The sequence below is a fragment of the Vombatus ursinus genome, unplaced genomic scaffold (assembly GCF_900497805.2).
Source record: "Vombatus ursinus unplaced genomic scaffold, bare-nosed wombat genome assembly UNPS02006779.1, whole genome shotgun sequence".
NCBI lineage: Eukaryota > Metazoa > Chordata > Mammalia > Diprotodontia > Vombatidae > Vombatus > Vombatus ursinus.
Genome location: NW_020946557.1, coordinates 8,445,673 through 8,466,561, shown reverse-complemented (window position 1 = coordinate 8,466,561; position 20,889 = coordinate 8,445,673). Strand labels below are relative to the sequence as shown.

At 38.1% G+C, this 20,889-nt stretch overlaps 1 protein-coding gene across 1 annotated transcript in view; it reads right to left on the bottom strand.

Annotated features, from left to right (window-relative positions):
• Positions 1-20,889, bottom strand: part of SLC35F1 (solute carrier family 35 member F1) — a 534,036-nt gene that overhangs the window by 135,229 nt on the left and 377,918 nt on the right. The gene's annotated exons all lie outside the window — the stretch shown is intronic.

Below are 20,889 nucleotides of genomic sequence, written 5' to 3'. Positions count from 1 at the left end.
CTATCTATCTATCTATCTATCTATCTATCTATCTATCTATCTATCTAATTTTTCAGCCTAAGTCTATCATCTCTCTGTTGGGGAGTGATAGCATGCTTTATCTCCAGTCCTCTGTAATTATGGAGGGTCATTGAATTGATCAGAGTTCTTAGGGCTTTCAAAGTGGTTTGTTTTCAGTGGTTGTTGTTATTGCATAAATTGTTCTTCTGGTTCTGCTCATTTCATTCTGTTTCAGTGTATATAAGCCTTCAGAATTATACAAGGATATAGATGATTTCAAAGACACATGGAAAGAGTTGTATGAACTGATGCAGAGTGAAATGAGCAGAACCAGGACAATTTATACTATGACATCAATATTATAAAATAGTTGACTTTTGTAATTGAAACAAAGCATTCAGATATAAGCTTATTTTCTGTAGAAGATAGAAAAAGTACCTGAGGGACTGTTCTGCTAGTATGCAGGATAATAGGGATAATTTATATTTCTTCCTGTTACATATTGTTTTGATTTCATTTGCTATGACTTTATTTTGAGAGCTTTAAAATAGTTAGTTTGTTCTCATCTTTTTCTATGGAGTTCAGATAGAAATGATCCTGGGATCTATATCTATCTATCTATCTATCTATATATCTATCTATGTATCTATCTATCTATCTATCCATCTATATCTGTTATTGTCTGCTGCAAAGTTCCAAAAGTGACCATTTGAGTAATACTCTGTAAGTACTGATTGCTTCAAATATGTTCTGCTCATTGGGCTTTGATTTCAGGATGCCAGTAAGTCACTTCACATATATAGCTATGGCTGTGATAGTGTTATGTATGTTATTATTCATAATGACTACCAGTTAATATTAAAAGGTAGGCTTCTGTGGCACATGGTCACCAGTAATATGGAATTGGCCAACACAATTCTGAAGTAGTAGAATGAATGCTTGTGGTTCTAGAGCAAATGAGAGTTGGGAGGGCACTCTAATACAGCAAGTCTAGGTCAAGGAAGGAAAGAAAGAGGCACAGAAAGAAGGGACAAGGAAGGAAAGTAGAAGGAAAAAGGTAGGAAGGAAGGAAAGTAAGAAGAAATGAGAAATAAGATATTATTATCTCAGTTTTACAATTGAGGAAACTGAGGAAAGCAGAGATTAAGCAACTTTCCCAGGGTCACACATCTAGTAAGTGACTGAGGCTAGATTTGAACTTAGGTCTTCTTGACTCCAGTCCCAGCATTCTATCTAGTGTACCACTTCAAGCCACTCATGAAAGTCTTTCTAAGTTTTTGTCTTTGAATGTAAGTTCCCTTTGGCTCTGTGAATTATATATCATAATTAAGAGAATACATCCATGGAATGCTTGGCATATTTTATATTCCTTGGAAAAAGTGACCTCTGGCATGTCATGCATTTGTTATGGAAACAAGCAGTGTAGACACCACAGTAGTGTAGTCATCAAGGGAAAGTAAAGGGGGGGGGGGGAAGTGTCAGACTCAGCTGGGTACAGTGTGTCAGGAACTGCCAGCTGGGATCTTTGTCTTTTTCCCACTTTCGACTCCAGAGGCTCAGACCTCATCAAGAAGGCTCTTTGGTTATGTATTCAAAGCTTCAAGCACAGTTTAATATAGTTCTCTAAAGGCAGGGATTATTCTGTTTTTGTCTTTGTAGCTCCAGGACCTAACACAGTGTCTTGTACTTAGGAGATGTGTAATGTTTGTTGAATTGATTTGAAACAAACAGTGTAAAGGCATAAATCCTTTCTGTCTCTTTTCTATATTCTTTCTTTGTTTTTGCATATGCTTTTGAATATTTTTGTATTAGAATAAAATATTTCATAAAAAGAAGTTATGTAGCATTCTGGTATTTTTTTAAGTTAATATTTCTCTGAAAGTAATCAGGGTATATTTTAAACCTGTGGGTTTGATGAATATGCTCCCTGTCTTTAAGGATAAATCTGTGCATTTGAGATACTGGGCCCAATATGACAAAGATATACTATTGCCAAAGTTTTTTTTTTTTTAATTCTATTTTAGGGACTTTAGTTCTGGAGAAGCTAGAGGAGCAGACCTGGTAATACCCTGAGCTCATAAGAGTTTTCTAATATACATAAAAATCAGTTGCTTCTACCAGGCCATCATGTTCTACCATGAAACACAAGCTTGAGAAGTTGGGAAACTATTTGCTCCAATAAGCCCAAGTTCTCCTGAATTTATAAAAATAATTAACCACATAGAATATGAACTGCATAGCATTCAAACATCATGTTTTTATATATCCATCAATCCATCAATTGTTTACTTTCTCTCGTAGAGTAAGAAAAACCTGCCTGTCATTTTCTATCATGATCACATGTCTGAAAGGAGCTTGTCAGCCTGGTTCCTGTTATGACAAGAATCTATTCTGAAAGACTCATGCAACTCTCCTACCCTTCATGGACCACCATTGTCTGGATGACTTTGTTGCCTAGCAACACATTCCATCTTTTCTGTGCAGGCAAATAACCTTTAATGTGCATTTGAAAGTACTTCTTTGGTCTCTCTTTCATTATTAAAAAATTGGGGAAAATGCCCTTTTCTCATATGCATGTCAAATTACCTATTTTTTGAGATATAAGACAGCACAGGAAAATTCAATGTGCTATTCTCAGAGCTTTTCTTCCTCATCTGCCTCAATACCTTGCTGTCTAGCCAAATATAGAATCCCTGAGGAACAGAACACATTTAAGTGCCAAGTCACAAAGTAGTTGTCAGCTTATTTCTTCCCCCAACTTCTAAAAGAACTATGCCTCAAAGGCTGCTTTCAGCATTCCAGAGCTGTTCAATAGTTAGGCTTGTTACTATTCTCCCTTCAAATGCTTCCTGGAGAATGATGGTCCTATACCAAGAGTCCATAAAGAAAGGTGCCATGACAGACACCGCTCACCAAGACTGAAGTAAGTGCCAGTCAGTCCATTATGATAAATAAAAGGAATTTGGATGGGTTTAGGTGACCAAAGTCCAGTGACAACAAGCCATCTATTCATAAAGAGGAATAGCCTTTCCTTCTCCCCATTGCACACACTGCCCACTCCCAATGGCAAACAGTGGCTTCTAATTCTTCACATCATATGTAGGTGCTCAAATGAGATGGTGTTTGGAGAAAAAAAAAACAGGAATTTTATCATTTTCACTTATGGTTTTGTCTTCTCTTTCCTGCTAGATAGTAAATTCCTTGAACCTACTGGCTCTGTCTTATTTCAGCTACATATCTCCAGTGCTTAACACTTCATCTTGTTACCATTAGGCATTTTATTTATTTATTTATTTTTAATTTATGGAATAAAGCAAGCATTTGCATAATATAGTATACTAAAAAAAAGATGATTGCACATGAAACTGCAAATCTATTATGTACAACTTGCTATTCCTCTGAAATACATAGTAAAGTTATCATGTGAATTTCTTTTTTCCCCTCCCCCCCCTTTGAATTCAATTTTCTTGTCTTTCTGTCTGGAAGTGATTTCTCTTGTCAGTACCCCAATATCACCTCTCTTAGATGCCTATTTTATTTTTAAATAAAAAGTTTTTAGTATTGCCTTTTGTTTTCATGCTGAGTCCATTCCTCCTTTATCCTTCTCCCACTGAACTTTCCCTTGCAACAAGGAATAAAGAACATTTAAGCAAAACCAACTGATAGAGTATACTACATTTTGCATCTGTAGTCTCCCACTTTTTTACTGAGATCATTAGTATTTAATTATGAATTATCTGCTTATAAGTCATTTTGAGTAACTTATTTAATTTCATAATATGATTATTGATATACATGCTTCATTCTCATTTACTCCTTTAGATCATAAGCTCTGTTAGGGCAGGGACTATGTATTATTTAATTTTTTGAATCTCTGGCACCTTGCATAATACACTGGACACAGTGGTTGTTGTTAGGTTGTTTTCGTCTTTTCTGACTTTTGGTAGCCCCATTTTGGGGTTTTCTTGGCAAAGATACTAGAGTGGTTTGTCATTTCCTTCTCCAGCTCATTTTATAGATGAGGAAACTGAGGCAACTAGGGTTAAGTGACTTGCCCAGGGTTACACAGCTAGTAAGTAGCAGAGGCTGGATTTAAACTCAGGTCTTCCTGATTCAGGTCCTAGTGCTCTTTCCACTTTGCCACCTAGCACTGGACATAATAGGTTCTTAATAAATGTTTGTTAATTTGAATTACATTGAAGAAAGCACAGTCTTGGCCCACCCCCTAAATCTTTCAGATAAAATGGAAGGGAAGGGTGTGTGAAGTCCTGTGTAATTCCAGTCTATTTGATTAGAGATGCTAGGATTTAATCAAACACAGTTAATTCTAGAACATCTTTTAAAAGTGACACCAAAAGTCTTAAATTTATTTGTCTACCACTCAAGTTGAGTGTACTATACATGGCACAGTTTAAGATTTCTTTTTTGATGCTCCCAGGTTGTCTGGGCACAAGATGTTTGCAAAATTCAGGTCAAAGGTCAATAGTCAATATTTATTATGTACTCACTATGTACCAGATATTTTGCTTAAAAAGACTGTAAGCTCCTTGAAGGTAGGGACTTTTTTTTTTGTATCTTTAATGCAGTAACTGCACATGGTAAACATTCAATAAATGTGCTTAAATGAAATTGAATAAAGAATATTCTATGATACCCTCCACTATTCCCCATGGCTTGCATGGATCTCTTCATTGTTTACCCTTCATTTTGCCCTTTTCAATCCCCAGCCGTGAGCTCTTTAAAGTTAGCATTCATTCAATACTGTGGTTTTTGAGTGAATGAATTATTCATCCTTCAAAATGGATCTGTGGTCTCATTAACATGGGTACTCTCTCTGGTGAATACAGAAAGCAACCCAACCATACCTGTCCATCCTGGGTGAATATCATCTATGTCCTCCCATAAGTTTGACATGGGCATTGACCCAACAGCCTGGAGACCTCCCTTAAATTCTCTTGGCCTTGCTATGGAAAATGTGAGCTGTCAATTAGCTGTCTGTTGCTCTTACTACATTGCTGATCCATCTTCTTTTTTGTTTACACATTTTTTGACATCTTTTGCTCCACTTTTCCAGGATAATTCTTTGTTTGTAATGTGTCACAGCCTGCTCCTGTCCACCACGTGCCTCTCTACTGCCCTTTGGGTAATCACCAACTTCATTTCGTCAGTCCATCATGCTCCATGATTTAGAGTAAAAAACAAAAAGCCCTGGTTGGCTTTCTGATGCCAAAACTGCTTCATTTATTCTTTCAAGGCTGTGATTCCCAGGGCTGCTCAGAAACAGCCCAGAGAATGCCAGCTTTGGGTATCCTTGCTCAGACTACAGGCCCCTGCTTCCCAAGTGGCTGTCTAAGAGGCATCTAACCCCAGAACTCAATCAATGAAGTGTGATGTTTCATGACAGGGTTTCTTCCATTCCTTTGGAAAATGGCCCACAAAGGAAAAGATTTATTAACGTCACTGGTTTACAAAGAAATCAATCTTGTTTTTTGGAAGTACAATTATGACAGCCATAGGATGGTGATGGAAGATGTAGGGCCTCTGTGTCAGTGTTTATAAAGAACCTTTTCATGGAATAGTATGGACTTATTTTCCCTTTTAGAAGATATTCTTCTTACTGTGCAAAATTACTTTAAAGCAGGGAGTCCTAAGCTGAGCTCTGTGAACTTAAAAAAATATCTTATAGCTATATTTCAATATGATTGGTTTCCTTTGTAATCCTATATGTTTTATTTTATGCAGTTAAAAGCCTTATTCTAAGGAGTGTATAGTTTTTACCAGAGGTTCCATGACACAAAAAGGTTAAGAACTTCTGGTTTAAAGTATCCCTAAGACTTCAATCACCATTCCACTACCAATAATAATAGCATTTATATAGCACTTTGAGGTTTGTAAAGCATTTTGTATATAAATTGATCCTCACCACATATGAAGTAGGTGCTATTATTGGAGAAACCGAGGCCCACAGAGATTAGGTGACTTAGGGTCACACAGCTACGGAGTGTCTGGGACAGAATTCAAATTCAGATCTTTCTGACTCCATGTTTTATGCTCTACCCAGTGTACTACCTGACTATTATTTTTCCACCATTAGAAGCAGTCTGGACTTGGAGTCCAGAAGACCTAGGTTCGAATCCCATCTCAGATAAATATTAGCTATGTGACTCTGGGCAAGTCATTTAAGCTTTCTGCGCCTCACTTTCCTATCTGCAAAACGAGAGGATTGAACTCAACCTTTAAAGTGCCTTCTAGCTCTGCATCTATGATCCCATAATCTAAAATGTAAAACTAACCCGATGACCAGTCGTGTCTGCTGCTTTCTACAGATTCTGCTCTATTATATTTTAATCAATGCACTCAAATAACTGTGGGGCAAAATACCAAACTACCAAGCAGAGTTTTCAACAGCATTCCACGTGAGCTTCTCTCATTCCCTGCTCATTCCCTGCGCATTCCCGTTAAAGTCCCACATGACCCGCTAGGCACCCAGAGCAGCAGGTGGCAAAAGCAATGATTAAGACCCCATTTCAGGCAATAAACTAAACTCCTCCTCCATCCTCTACCCCCTGCTCATCCGAACCACTTTGCCTCCGAGGGATTGACTGCAGTGATCATACTGGGAGACCGACCTTACGCTTCATGCCAGCGCTACCACGCTGCTGCCTCTTCTCAGTGGCCAGCTCCACGTTCTGGGCCTGTGCCAGTTCCATGTGATGGAGTGCAAGCCGTGCCCTGCTGCTGCTGTTGCTCATATTTCATTATGAGAATAGAAAAGTCTGACTAGCTGCCAGCCAGGCCATGCAGAGAACCCTTGGCTCCCAACCTTCCTGGACCTCAGATGGTGGCAGCTGAACTGGAGGAGGTTCACGGCTGAATCTCTGCCAAAAGAATATCCATCCTTGAAGAGGTGGGGTGACGGTGGAAGTGAAGGGGAAGTACTATCACCTGTCTGTCCTACCTCTGTACCCAAAAAAACAAAACAAAACATCTAAACCGCTCACACAGAGTGAGCCTGAAGAGGCACTCTGGACTATTTTCAAGAAGTGAATTTTGAATTTTGAAGAAGTGTTTTTAAGAAAAACAACTCTCTTGGGGCACCTAGGTAGTGTAGTGGATAGAGCACCAGCCCTGGAGTCAGAGGACCTCCATTCAAATCCGGCCTCAGACACATGATACTCACCAGCTGTGTGACCCTGGACCCTGACTGCATCACAAAAAAGAAAAACAACTCTCTTTTTGGTTTGCTATAATCTAGCTTGCATTTGTACCTGACACCTTCAGAAACTCAAATGGATCTTGGGATCTCTTGAATTTTGGAGGTCCCCTTCATTCTCCAATTTTCCTGATATCAGGAGGGTACCAGAGAAACACCCTGGCTGTCCATCAGTCATGCTTTGCTCTTGCCACGTGATAGTTGCTTGATGTCATCCTTTAATCCTGTTCTTCTTTGGAGTTCCTTGTTCAATCAATCAATAAACATTTATTAAGCACCTACTAGGTACCAGGTTAGAGAAGGTAATGGCAAACCACTCCAGTATCTTTGCCAAAAAAACCCCAAGGACCCCTTTGACATGTAATGGTCCACAGGGTCATGAAGAGTTGCATTTGATTGAGTGACTGAACAACAATATGTACCAGGCCCTGGGCTAAGTGCTGGGGGATACAAAAAGAGGCAAAAGGCAGTCCCTGCCCTCAGTGAGCTCCCAACCCAATGGAGGAGACAACACGCAAGCAAATATATACAAAGTGAACAATATGCAGGACATACAGGAAGCAATTTAAAGAGGGAAGGTGCTGGAATTAAGGGGATTGGGAAAGGCTTCCTGTAAGACAGGATTTTAGGTAGGGCTTAAAGGAAGGCAGGGAGGTCAATAATTGGAGTTGAGGAGGGAGAGCTTTCCAGGCATGGGGAACAGTCAGAGAAAATGAAGAGGTGGGAGGTCTTGTTTGAGGAACAAGATCATAGTGTTGAGGTAAGGGATAAGAAGACTGGAAAGACAGGAGGAGGCTAGGTTATTTTCCCAAGGTTACATGGATTGTTATTGTTCAGTCATGTCCAACTCTTTGTGACCCCATTTAGGGCTTTCTTAGCAGAGATACCAGAGTAGTTTGACCTTTTCTTCTCTAGCTCATTTTACAGATGAGGAAACTGAGGCAAATGAGATTAAATGGCTGGCCCAGAGTCACACAGCTAGTATCTGAGATGAGATTTAAACTCACAAAGACAAGTCTTCCTGACTCCAAGCCCAACACTCTGTGCCACCTAATTGTCATAGGAGGAAGCTAAGTTGTCAAGAGGTTTGAATGCTAAACCAAGCATTTTGTATTTGCTCCTAGAGGCAATAGGAGGCTACTGGAGTTTATTGAGTTGAGGTAGATGGTGGTGACACAAGTGGACCTTAAGGTGTAATCACTTAAGTGGCTGAATGGAAGATAGATGGGAGTTATATTATAACAATAACAACAATAGCTAGCATTTACATTATGGTACTTTAAGGTTCACAAAGCTCTTTATATATGTTAACTCATTTAATCCTAACAATAACCCTGAGAGGTAATTACTATTATTATCCCCATTTTCCAGAAGAAAAAAAAGCTGAGGCACAGAGAGGTTAAGTGACTTGCCCAGGGTCACAAAGCTAGTAAGTATGGGAGACAGGATTTGAATTCAGGTCTTCCTAATTCTGAGTCCTGTGTGCAATCCCCCACACTTCTTAGCTGCTGCTAGGTTATATACTATCGCCTACTTTTCAGGGCGTATACATTAAGGAAAGGATATACTTTGACTAATTTTGCATAGATTCTACTGTAGTAATGACAATATCGCTAATGCTCAGCACAAGGCATGGCACATAGTAGGTGCTTAAAGTTTATTAGCCAATTGACAGCTGATATTTATGTAGAACTTTAAGGTTTCTGAAGTGCTTTTTACTGCATTATCTCATTCAAGCCCAACGATTACCCTGTGAATTAGGCACTGCAGGTGTTTCCAATCTCAAATTACAGATAAGTTGATTGAAGCACAAAATGTGACTTGTCCATGGTCACACAGGTAATAAATGAAGTAGAATCTGCATTTCTCTTTGATTCACTTGACTGGCAACCAAGTCTTACCACCGTGCCACACATGACACATTTTTAATAGGGTTAATAGATTACGGGGTTCCCACTGGCCAACAAAACATTCTGCTTTTAGTCCAACAATTAAAAACCAGATAAGGCTATCATGGGACAAAGTCAGCTGAGCCAGTTAGGCATTTGGGCTCTGCCAAGAAGCATACCATGGCAGTCGCTCCCAGGAGCAAGGAGGGTGCGAGAGCAATGGGAACAGCATGGTTGGTTCTGCTGCGTGGTAAGACAGTCACCCTTGACCCTCGAAAATGTCCCGCAGGTCCCAATGGCCCTCCCCTTTCCCTGCCTTTCCCTGTTGCTTCTGCCCCAATATTAAAACTAGAAAATAAAGGGCAAAGGAGAGAAGCAGATGAAGCATAGACAGCAAATGGTACACAGTAAAGTGCATCTGTTTTCATCAAAGAACAAGGGCTGATGTTTGCAGCAGTAGAGACAATCAGAAAAACAATGAATTAGGTTTCACTTCTATTTTTAAAGCGTTTTTGTTTTGTTTGGTTTAGGTCTGGAATTTCATCAGTACAGGCAACTCACAGTTAGGAAACAATGCTCTCTTACAGTCTATATAGGAACTAGTCTACTGTTTGCTTTCTTATTATGCTGCCAGGGGCACTTAAAAGTTATGTGGCTTGCCTCGATTCACGTGGTCAGTAAGCTTCAGGGTTGGAACTTGAACCCAGGGCTTCTGAAGTCTGAGGCTGATCAGTCGTGCCAAGTTGCCTTTTACAGGGCATTGGGGTGTTAACGTATTACGTAAATTTTTATAGGTTTTACAGAACTTTCCTCACATAAAAAACTGCTGATAGGGATTAGAAGTGTTTCTATACCCATTTTACAGACAGAAACTGAGGATTTAGAGGATAAAGTGACTTTCCTACACTTACACTGCTAGTGTCAGAGTCAACTTAGAAACGAACTCTTCTTATTCAGACCCATTGTTTCCTTGAAAAGTAAGACTTATGAAATTCAAGTAGACTTAGGAAATGCAAACACAATTAAATTTTCTGATAGTTATCAGTCCTTAAGTAATGTATTAACTCATATTTAAACAATTACTCTTCAAAACAAAGGTGGCATTTAATCAATTTGCTAACTATTCTTTCCTACATTATTTTAATATACCTGTCCTAATTTTGCTTGATAGGTCTATGCACTATATGCACACCATATCCAGATGAATCTTCCTAAAGCACTTCTGTAATTATGCTTCTTCCCTACTTAGAAACCTTCAATGGCTCCCCATTACTTAGTCTAAACTCTTTAACTTGGCTTTTAAGGCTTTTCAACATCTTCCCCAAGACTGACTTTTCAGCCTTATGTAGCAGCATAAGTTCATCAGTTTAAAGACTAAAAGAACATCAGAGTTTATCTCAGTCGAATTCTTTATTTTACAGATAAGATAATAGAGGACCAGAAAGATTGAGAGATTTGTTTAAGGTCATACAGGTGGTGGTAGAGTCAGAATTTGAACTCAGATCCTTTAACTTCAAAAACATCATTCTTGGGGCAGTGAGGTAGTGAAGTGGATAGAGCACTGACCCTGGAGTCAGAAAGACCTGAGTTCAAATGCGGCCTCAGACACATGATACTTGCTAGCTGTGTGACCCTGGGCAAGTCACTTAACCTCAATTGCCTTGCCCCCCCCAAAAAATCATTCTTTATTGCACACCATACTGTCTCATTATGAACTTTAGACTCCAGTCAATCTAAGATAAGTTATTTCTAAAGTATGAAGTACATTTTTTTTCTGACTCAGTAGCTTTCATCGTGCCATTCCTTCTAGCTGAAAGTCTGTCTTGTCTTCCCTTCCCCCAAAATGACTTCCCTTACTTTTCAGTTACTACTTGTTTTAACCTCTTCATTCTTAAAGGCCCAAGTGCAATGTGACTTCTTCCACATGCCTTTCCTGATCACCAGCACTACCCACTTTTGTAATCTTATGGCATTTGGTTAGTTCTGCCTTGTATTATAGATACTTGTATAAGGGTCATCTCCCTGCCTAGAATGGGCTTCCTGATCTGAATTGACTATCTGTGCATGTGATCTCATTGGTTCATGCAGGTGGTGACTAATTGACTCTTTGGCTGACCACATGCTTCTTGAGTTTGTGGCCGTAGGTAAGCAGGTAATTTGTTGAAAACAAGGATGATAGGTAACCATCAGCAGACATTTTTAGGGAGTATTATTTAAGCCTTTATTCAAGCAAAAGGAGCAAGGAAAGCCAATGGCTCAAAACAATAATGCTAATAATAATCATTATAAAATTTATACTTACATTGCATTTACACTTTGCAAAGTCATTTTTCTTCCAACAATCCAATAACCTTGAGAGGTAGGTGATAAAAATGTTGTTCTTTTTCTCCTGTTCACAGCACTATTAGGGCCAAAAATGACCTATTTGCTTTTTCTGGGCATGGGTAAAAATAATACTAGCTTATAATAGTAAAATGCTTTGTGTTTTTCAATTATTCATGTTATAATGCATGGAAGTAATGAGCTTCCCAACTCTGAAGATGTCCATGCAGTACCTGTATGACTTCCCATTAGGAGTGGGATAGAAAGGATTCCCTGCTTTTCTTGCTTCTAAATATTCTCTATGAATGTCTTCTGATATTAAACTATCATCCTCATAAACACCAAACTACCTGCCTTTGGCCACAAACTCAAGGAGCATGCGGTCAACCAGAGTCAATTGTTGCCACCTGCATGAACCAATGAGAACACAAGCAAATATAATAAATTCAGATCAGGAATCCCAATCTAGGCAGGGAGATGTATTTACAATACAAAGCAGAATTAACTAAATTGATTACTAAGGATTGCCTCTTTGAGTTCTGAGATTCTGTGATCTGAGCTTGGAATCAGGAAGACCCATCTTCCTGAGTTCAAACGTGGGCAAGTCACTTAACCCTGTTTACCTCAGTTTCTTTCTCTGTAAAATGAGCTGGAGAAGGAAATGGCAAACGACTCCAGTATCTTTGCCAAGAAAATCCCAAGATGGGGTCCTGAAGAGTCAGACATAACTGAAATGACTCAATAACAACAAATCAATCAACAAACATTGATTATGTTCCAGTCACTGGGGATACAACACTCCTTTCCCCATGAAATAGCTGTTGCTCTCAAACAGTTTATATTCCACAAGGGGAGAAAAGATGTATATGAATTAATGTGGAAATTATATAAAATAAATACAAGGTAAATTTTTTTGAGAAGCAGGTGGGTACTAGCACCTAGTAGACATCAGGAAAGGTTTCATATAGCTCATGGTTCTAGAATGAAGTTTTGGGTGAAGTTCAGATTCTAAGAGGAGATAGATTCAAGGAAGGACTCCATTTAAGGCACAGGTACAGTCAATGCAAAAGTGTGGAGATACAGCAAGAATTTCAGTTTGGGTGGATTATAGAGCACAAGAAGTAATGCATAATAAGCTTGGAAAGGTACATTGGGGAATAGGTTATAACGGGCTTTAAAAGTCTACTTAGCTCTGAGACTAGTTCTCTATTCACTCTACCAGGCCTGCCCCTTATGAAAGGTAATATGGCACCCATTTTAAAGAACAGTAAATTGCAGCAAATTGACTTGCATGAGATCACACAATGAGTTAGTGTGAGAGCAGCAGTCAGGTTTCCTGACTCTTAGCTCAGTGCTCATAGAATACACCACGGTGTTCCAATGGTCTTATTACATGTATATGCGTGTATTAGCATATATATGATATACATACACCAATGTACATGCTTATACATATATGTTAAATACAATATATGTACACATTTATTTACATATATATTAGCACCCATATATATATATTACGAAGGTTCAATTTTTTTTTATTAATGACCCAAAACATCTCCCTGAAACAAAGGCTCATTTTTGAAATAATAGGATTCTACCAGTGATGTCCTAAGGTGTAGAGACATTGAACACTACTGTCCCAAAGAAGTGACAATGAGCAGGGTAATACAACTGAAATGCTAAGGAGACAAAGTTGTGATGACAGTTACTTTAACAAAGGTGTGAAAAACCTTTCCCCCAAAGCATAAGCTGGTAAAAAGGCAGTGAGAATAAACTAATGGGAATAACACTGGTAAAGGACTGGCAGGAGACCAGAAGGCATTATTTACATGTGTTCACACAGAACCTTGGAGGGGAGCAGGAAATCGGGAGTGGGAGGTACAGGAAGGGAACAGAGGCCTCAATGGATAGACAAAGGAGTAACAGGACAGGTAGGAGTGGGAAAAGAAACAAGTTCAAAGATGTCTCCTAAATGATGGCTTTTGTGGGTTTTCTTTTTTCTTTTTTGGATAGAAACCATTGTGAGGCTCTCCCTTAACTCTGTCCTAGCTCCATTTGGATTGGGGGACAACTAGTGACAACTTTTTTTTTTTTTAAAGCTGTACTTTAAGTGTACTTAGTGCCTTAAAATTTGTAAGCTATTTCATATATGTGTATATACACGTATATACACATATGTATTTGTCTACATATGTGTATTTATATATTAGGAGCAACTAGATGTTGCAATAGGTAGAGTTTGAGTCAAAAAGACTCGTCTTCCTGAGTTCAAATCTGGCCTCATACACTTACTAGCTGTGTGACCCTGGGCAAGTCACTTAACCCTACTTGCCTCAGTTCCTCATCTGTAAAATGAATTGAAGAGGAAGGAAAGGGCAAGGCACTCCAATATCTTTGAAGAAAACCCCAAATGAGGTCATGAAGAATTGGACACAACTGAAAGACAATAATATGTGTGTGTATATATATGATATATATATCTACATACATATGTATATGTGAATACATATGCATGTCTATATGAATATATGTATTTATATATATAAATCATATATACACATGTATATATTTATATATAATATATATATAGATATATAAATATGTACACATGTGTATATAGGTATCTGTGTGATATATATCAATGTATATATATATGGGGGTATATGTATTTATATATACATATGTGTGTGTATATATGTATACATATATACATACAACATGTATTAATATACATATATACATGGCCAGGGGCCTAGGAAAGGTTATAAAATATTTCATCACATTTTACCTAGTTTAAAGCCTTCTAAAGTAATATGTTTGGGATCTCCTCCTAGGTGTCAGTCCTAGTCATCTGAGGGCATACTCTGGACAGACCTCCCTATACCTAACATCTCCCAGGAAGGGAAAACATAAATTAGCATCTTACTAAACTTTCTGCCAGCCTTGCAGCAGGAGAAAACAGGGCTGGAAGCATTCTAAGGTGAACAGAGGCCAATGTAAATAAAAATCAGCCTGGGAAAATGTCTACTCAGGCTCCCAGAAGCTGTTGCACCTCTTGGTACCGTCGACGGCTCTATGTTGTAGAGCAAGTGGCAGTCCGCATTGGTAGAGGGAGTTTCCTCACTCGGAGCTCCCTGAATCAATGAAATTACAGGTCTAGTCCAAAATAGAAGGCGTCTGCTGCCAGCCATGTTCTTGCTTCTCCTGGTTATGTCAGCTCTAACTGCTTCTTACTGTGATTCTCAATACGAGTCATTTCGTATGATCATAGTGCACACACCCTCATGCACTGAGTACGTTGTTGCAGTCACATTCACACAGAGGCAGTGAGGGAACAGGACTAAGGAGAGGCAAAGACAGCTCTGCCTAATGGGGTGTGGGCCTTGCTCAGACCTCTGGGATGTTGCTGCAAAACTCTGCTTGTGGCTCTAGTCATCCAACATAAGTCACTGGCTAAGGAGGTCACAACCCAGAGTTGGGACTGCTGACTCTTAGAAAAATCAACTAGTTAAGCCTGGGACCAGAGACACTCATGATAGTTTTCACGTGCCCCATCCATTATGAAGTTTGCTGCCATGAAGACGGGTGCCTAGTAATCATGACTGTAAAGCTGATATGTGGAGACACAGCATAGGGTTCCATAGTTCACTCAGTATATTGCCTTCAACAGGAAAATGGTATAGTCTTTGAATTTCGAATCCTCCTCAAAAAGGATTTGTCTCAATTCTTCACAGAAAGAGGCACATTCACCCACAAATTTATGCATTAGAATGAAAGTTCCTTGCAGTTACGGACGGTTTCATTCTTTGTACTTGTATCCTCAATGCCTAGCTCAATTCCTGACACATAGTTGGTGTGTAATAAATATCTGAATATAATCCTAGCAAGGTAAGTCACATTACCTATCTTCTTCTCAGTGTCTTCCAACATTAAATCTATTTTTATTATGGTAATTTTAATTTATTTTTTTGTTTTCAACATTTACTTCCACAAGATTTTGAGTTCCAAATTTTCACCCCATCTCGCCCCTCCCCCCACCCCAAGATGGCATGCATTCTGAATACCCCTTCCCCTAGTCTGCCTTCCCTTCTAGCTCTCCCCACCTTCTCTTATCCCCTTCCCCTTCAATTTTCCTGTAGGGCAGGATGGATTTCTGTACCCCATTTCCTGTATTTCTTATTTCCCAGTTGCATGTGAAAACATTTTTTTTAAACATGTGTTTTTAAAACTTTGAGTTCCAAATTTTCTCCCTTCCTCCCTCCCCACCCACCCTAATTGATAAGGCAAGCAACTAAATATAGGTTATATATGTGCAGTTATGCAAACACTTCCATGGTAGACATGTTGTGAAAAACTATTTCCCTTAATCCTATCCCACCCCCCCACATTACATCTTATAAAAATTATTTAATTAGAATTTAATTTATATTATTTTATCCATTGCAATACAAATAATTGGTTTAAGGTTTTTTGAAAACCTATTTTACTTAATTTTTGTTGTTGATAGTATTACTATATATATACACATATAGATATGTGCATATGCACATACACATATATGTATATATACATCAAGGAAGTATAACACATATATAAATATGCAATAACTATAACACTGATTAGAATGTGTTAAGAGTCCAAGTCTGGTACCAAGTGCTATTCAATATATCTCCAAACATCCTCATCACTGCATGACCATGGTTTTAGAGTAAGAGGAAACAATAGGGAAAGCTAGAAAGGATCAGGTGACATACATATGGAGTTGGGAAGGTGATTTATTTGCCTGAGAGTTTTTCCAAGGGGCAAACCATGCAATTTAACCCTTCAGAAGAAAAGACAAATAGGAGAAATGATTGAGTAGCATGAGCAAAATCCCCTAGAGCTGAAAAGATAGCATCAGGAATTCTTATCTCATATAACAGCCCTGGAGGATAATCTCCCATCAATTATATGTTTGCTGATTAAGATAATGAAATTCAACAGTCCTTAACTGATTGCTAGTATAGCAGCAATGATTATGGTATCCTGTAGGCCTGTAGGTTTTAGGATTTTGAAATTAATATAGGGGCTTCTGATTAAGAATTAAGTGAAAAAAATGGCTTGGAACTGATAGTGGTACACTGAAAAGAATGGGAAGTATGCCCTTGTGAATTTCTCAATTTAAAAAGATTATTGGATTTATTTAATTTAGCCTGTGTGTTCTTTTTTTAAAAAATGTTTAGTTGACAAATATACTTCTGGATATTAGTTCTTCAAATGCCTCTAGAGGATTTCAATTACAATTTAGAAAGATAGATTAGACAAAGAATTTTCTGACACAGTAGTAGAAGAGACAACCAGAGGTATTTCTGGTATCTCTTCCCTTGCTTAAAAATGGTAGAGTATTAATTGTCTTGGATAGGGTTGGTGCATTTCCATCAGGAGACAGAAGGTGGGTAGAGATGAGGGGGGAGTATATTCCAGAAATGGGGCACAACCTAAATAAAGGGCACAGAGATAAAAGATGGAATGCCATGCTCAGAGAGCCGCAAGAAGGCCAGTTTGACTTGAAGGTAGTGTTGGTATAGTTTGTAATATGTATAGAGTGTGTTAAAGTGAAATAAATCTGGAAACATAGGCTGGAGCCAGACTGTGAAGGGTATTAAATATCAATCATTCTAGTCATTCTAGACAGATTAAGAAACCAATGAAGACTTTTGAATAGAGGAGTGATATTTTTCAGGAAGATAATTTTGTCAGCTATGAGGAAGATTAGAGGGGACTGAAGATTGGAAATTGGGAGACCAATCACGTTAATGGAATAATTTTGATGAGAGGTGAAAAAGACATGAACTAGGGTGGTAGATGTGTGAGTGGAAAGAAGGGGATGAGTGTGAGATCTTGTAGAAGTATAATTGACAAGGCTTGGCAACTGCTAGGATTTGGGAGATGAATGAGGGAAGAATTGAGGATGATTTCTATGTTGCAAACCAAGCTGACAGGAAAGAGTGGTATTCTCAAAAGAAACAAACAAGATAAGTTCAAGTTTAGTGGGGAAGACAATGAGTTTCATTTTGAACATACGTTTTAAATTTTCTTTTTAATTTATGGAATAAAACAAGTATTTCCAGAACATAGTATAATAAAAAAGATACTGAATATAAAACTAACTCTATGAAGTACAACTTGCTATTCCTTTCAAACACACAACAAAATTATCATGTAAATTTCTTTGTTTTTTTCTTACCTTCCCTCCCCATGCCCTGGAGATGGCTATCATTAGACACAAATAGGTATAGGTATATATATATATATATGTGTATATATATATATATATATGTGTGTGTGTGTGTATATATATATATATGTATATATGTGTATATATATGTATATATATATGTGTGTATATATATATATATATAAAATTATTCCATTCATACTTCTGTTTATCAGTTCTTTCTCTGGATGTAGATAGCATCTTTCTTCATATGTCCTTTATAGTTAATTTAGATATTTATAATAGTCAAAATAACTTATTTGCTCAAAGTCGTTCTTAAAACAATACTGCTGTTACTGCACACAATGTTCTCTTGGTTCTGCTCATCTTGCTCCTCACTATTTCGTGCAAGTCTTTCCATGTTTTTCTAAGATCATTGAGCTCATCATTTCTTATAGCACTGTAGTATTCCATCATTATCATATACCATAACTTATTCAGTCGTTCCTTCGTGGATGAGCTGTAAGTAAGGTGGATTTTGTTATTCTTTTATAGATACTAGTTCCTGGGATCAATGGCCAAAACAATCTCCAGTTCCCAGGTTTTCACATTATAAACAGTTTCTACTGTGACTGTGCAGTGAGATGTAGGGATGAGATAATGTAAACTTTTGAGTTCAGTTGTAATAATTCCAGATTGTTCTCTACGGACATATTGTTTTTGAGATGACTATTTGATATCCAGGTAGAGATGTTTAGTAGGCACTGGATGATGTAGATTAGCTTTCAGGAGAAATAAAAGGTCTAGATGCACCAACCGTAAGTGGTAGGACCAGTATCTTACAGAAGGTTAGGATTTGAACCCAGATCTTCTGACTCCAAATCCAGGGTCCTTTCCACTGCCACAATGTTCCAGAAAAGAAAATATCCTAAAGGAGGGGTGATTAATAGGGACAAACTCTAACGAGCTCAAAAATGATGAGGATTAAGAATGCATAATCGATTTTATTTTGTGTTACTTTGTATTTGCTTTTTTACTGACACATATTCACTCTAACATAATGGAAGGCACCTGAGGGCAGGGGTAGTTTCATTATTGTATTTGTATGCCTAAGGCTTACACAGTACCTTCAATGTACCTCATTCCTTGGACCATGACATCAGGAAAGTGATGTCATGACTTGCAAGTGAACTGAATTTAAGTGAGGGAGGGCCGTGCAAAGTCACAGCCTCACTTTCTCCTCTGGAGCCATTTGGGTCCAGCGGCAAGATATAGATCAGGATGACTGGAGATGGTTAAATGTGGTAAGGACTTTCATAAATGCCTGTTGAATTAAATTCAGCAAGGAAGAGAGACTAGGGCAGAGTAGTTTCAGTCTAGTATGGAGTCTGAAGCCAAATTGGAAGAGGATCAGAAATGAGCAGGAGGCAAAAAAATGGAGCTAGTCCAACTTTCTATGAGCTAGGTCATAAAAGGGAGAAGGGATCTAAGATGACCACTTGAGGTGTGGCAGGGTCAAATAAAAAAAAATTAAAGAATAGAGGAGACCTTAGCAACTTTGTAGACAGGAGGGAAAGAGTCAATACATAGGGAGAAAGTGAAAATGAGAGAGAAAGGACGATCGAAGAGGCCATGCTCTCTGGAGGAAATAGAGAGGTTATGATCAATAATAAACAAGTCCATTGACTCTAGAGAACATGACTAACCTCATCATTTCACTTGACTTGACTCCCTTGAACAGATGAGGGATATATTTTCCTGAAAATACTTTAACACAGAGCCAGACATGGACAGACGAGAAGATTGAGTTGTATACTTAGTTTAGAAAAAAAAAAACCAACACCTTTCCAGGGCCCAATACCTAAAAGCTTCTTAGATGGGAAAAGGTCTTGGGGGAAATTACCTGGGACACAGACATGACATATCAAAAATTTGAACATATTAGGAGAAAGATTTTTAGTTATATCTTAAGAGGCTCTAACTTTAAATTAAAGAATGTCTATATTTCTAATCATTCATGGGCAAAGTTATAGTGAGGGTGGATCAAGTGAACTTTTACCCAGAGTACTCAATATTGAAAGCACTGTTAGAACTGTGATCCTTCAGCCATTCAGAAATAACAGAGTGTAGAACCTTTTCATTGTTCAGTTGTTTTTCAGTCATGTTCGACTCTTTATGACCCCATCTGGGGTTTTCTTGGCAGAGATACTGGAGTGGCTTGCCATTTCCTTCTCCAGCTCATTTTACAGATGAGGAAACTGAGGTAAATAAGGTTAAGTGACTTGCCCAGGGTCCCACAGCTTCATCTGAGACCAGATTTGAACTCTGGTCTTCCTCACTCCAGGCCCGGCACTCTATCCACTTTACCACCTAGTTAGAACCTAGTTAGTAAGAATAATTAGCTAAAATAGTAAGCTACCAGAAAGTTAGTTGGGTTGAGTTCTTCCCCCCAACAGCTACCCTTTGCCTTCTTTCAATCCCTCCCTTTCCTTTTCTACCCATCCTCTACCCCCATGGATTCCTGTCTTGCTCCTCCTTCTTCAACTAAAAGGAATTTTGTGCTTCTTGTCCCAGGCACAATAAAGAGTATGTACACTTCATTAAATACTCTAATATTAAATTCATTTGATTTAATTTTAAGAATAAATTTTTTTTTAATGAATAACCTATGTTAAATTCATTGCTGATACTATATGGTTAGTTGTTTATAACCTAAAAAAAGCAGGAACATCGGTTTAAACTTTGAATCTTAGCTTCATGATATGTGCTTCCTCAATTTAATATAAACACATTATGACAAAATTCTTTCTGAAAATTTATTAGTTGTGTGTTAATGTTGAGTGGCTATACCTATTTTTTTTGGCCTAATTTTTCTCCTAGCACACACATAGTTTTATTTTTTTCTTTATTTTAAGAGAGTATTAAAGGTTTCGTTGAAGTAGCTTGATATGGTAGATAGATTTCGGGACGTGGAGTTAGGAAGACTTGTTTAAGAACTGCCATTGACACTTAGCAGGTATATAAACACAGACAAGTCACTTACCCTCTATTTGCCGCAGGCAACTCTCTGGGACTAATGAACTAAGGCAGTTTTGGTGGTGGTGATCTACATTTTTGGAAGGAATTCAGGCATTGAAAAATCACTTAAAGTATAGTTCCTTCTAGTTTCACTTTTAGCTGACTTCAGATCAACTCATTCCTCAGTAAAATGTTCAGCTAGTTAATGTTAAGATCCTTTCTAACTTTTGCATTCTGTGATTCTATAT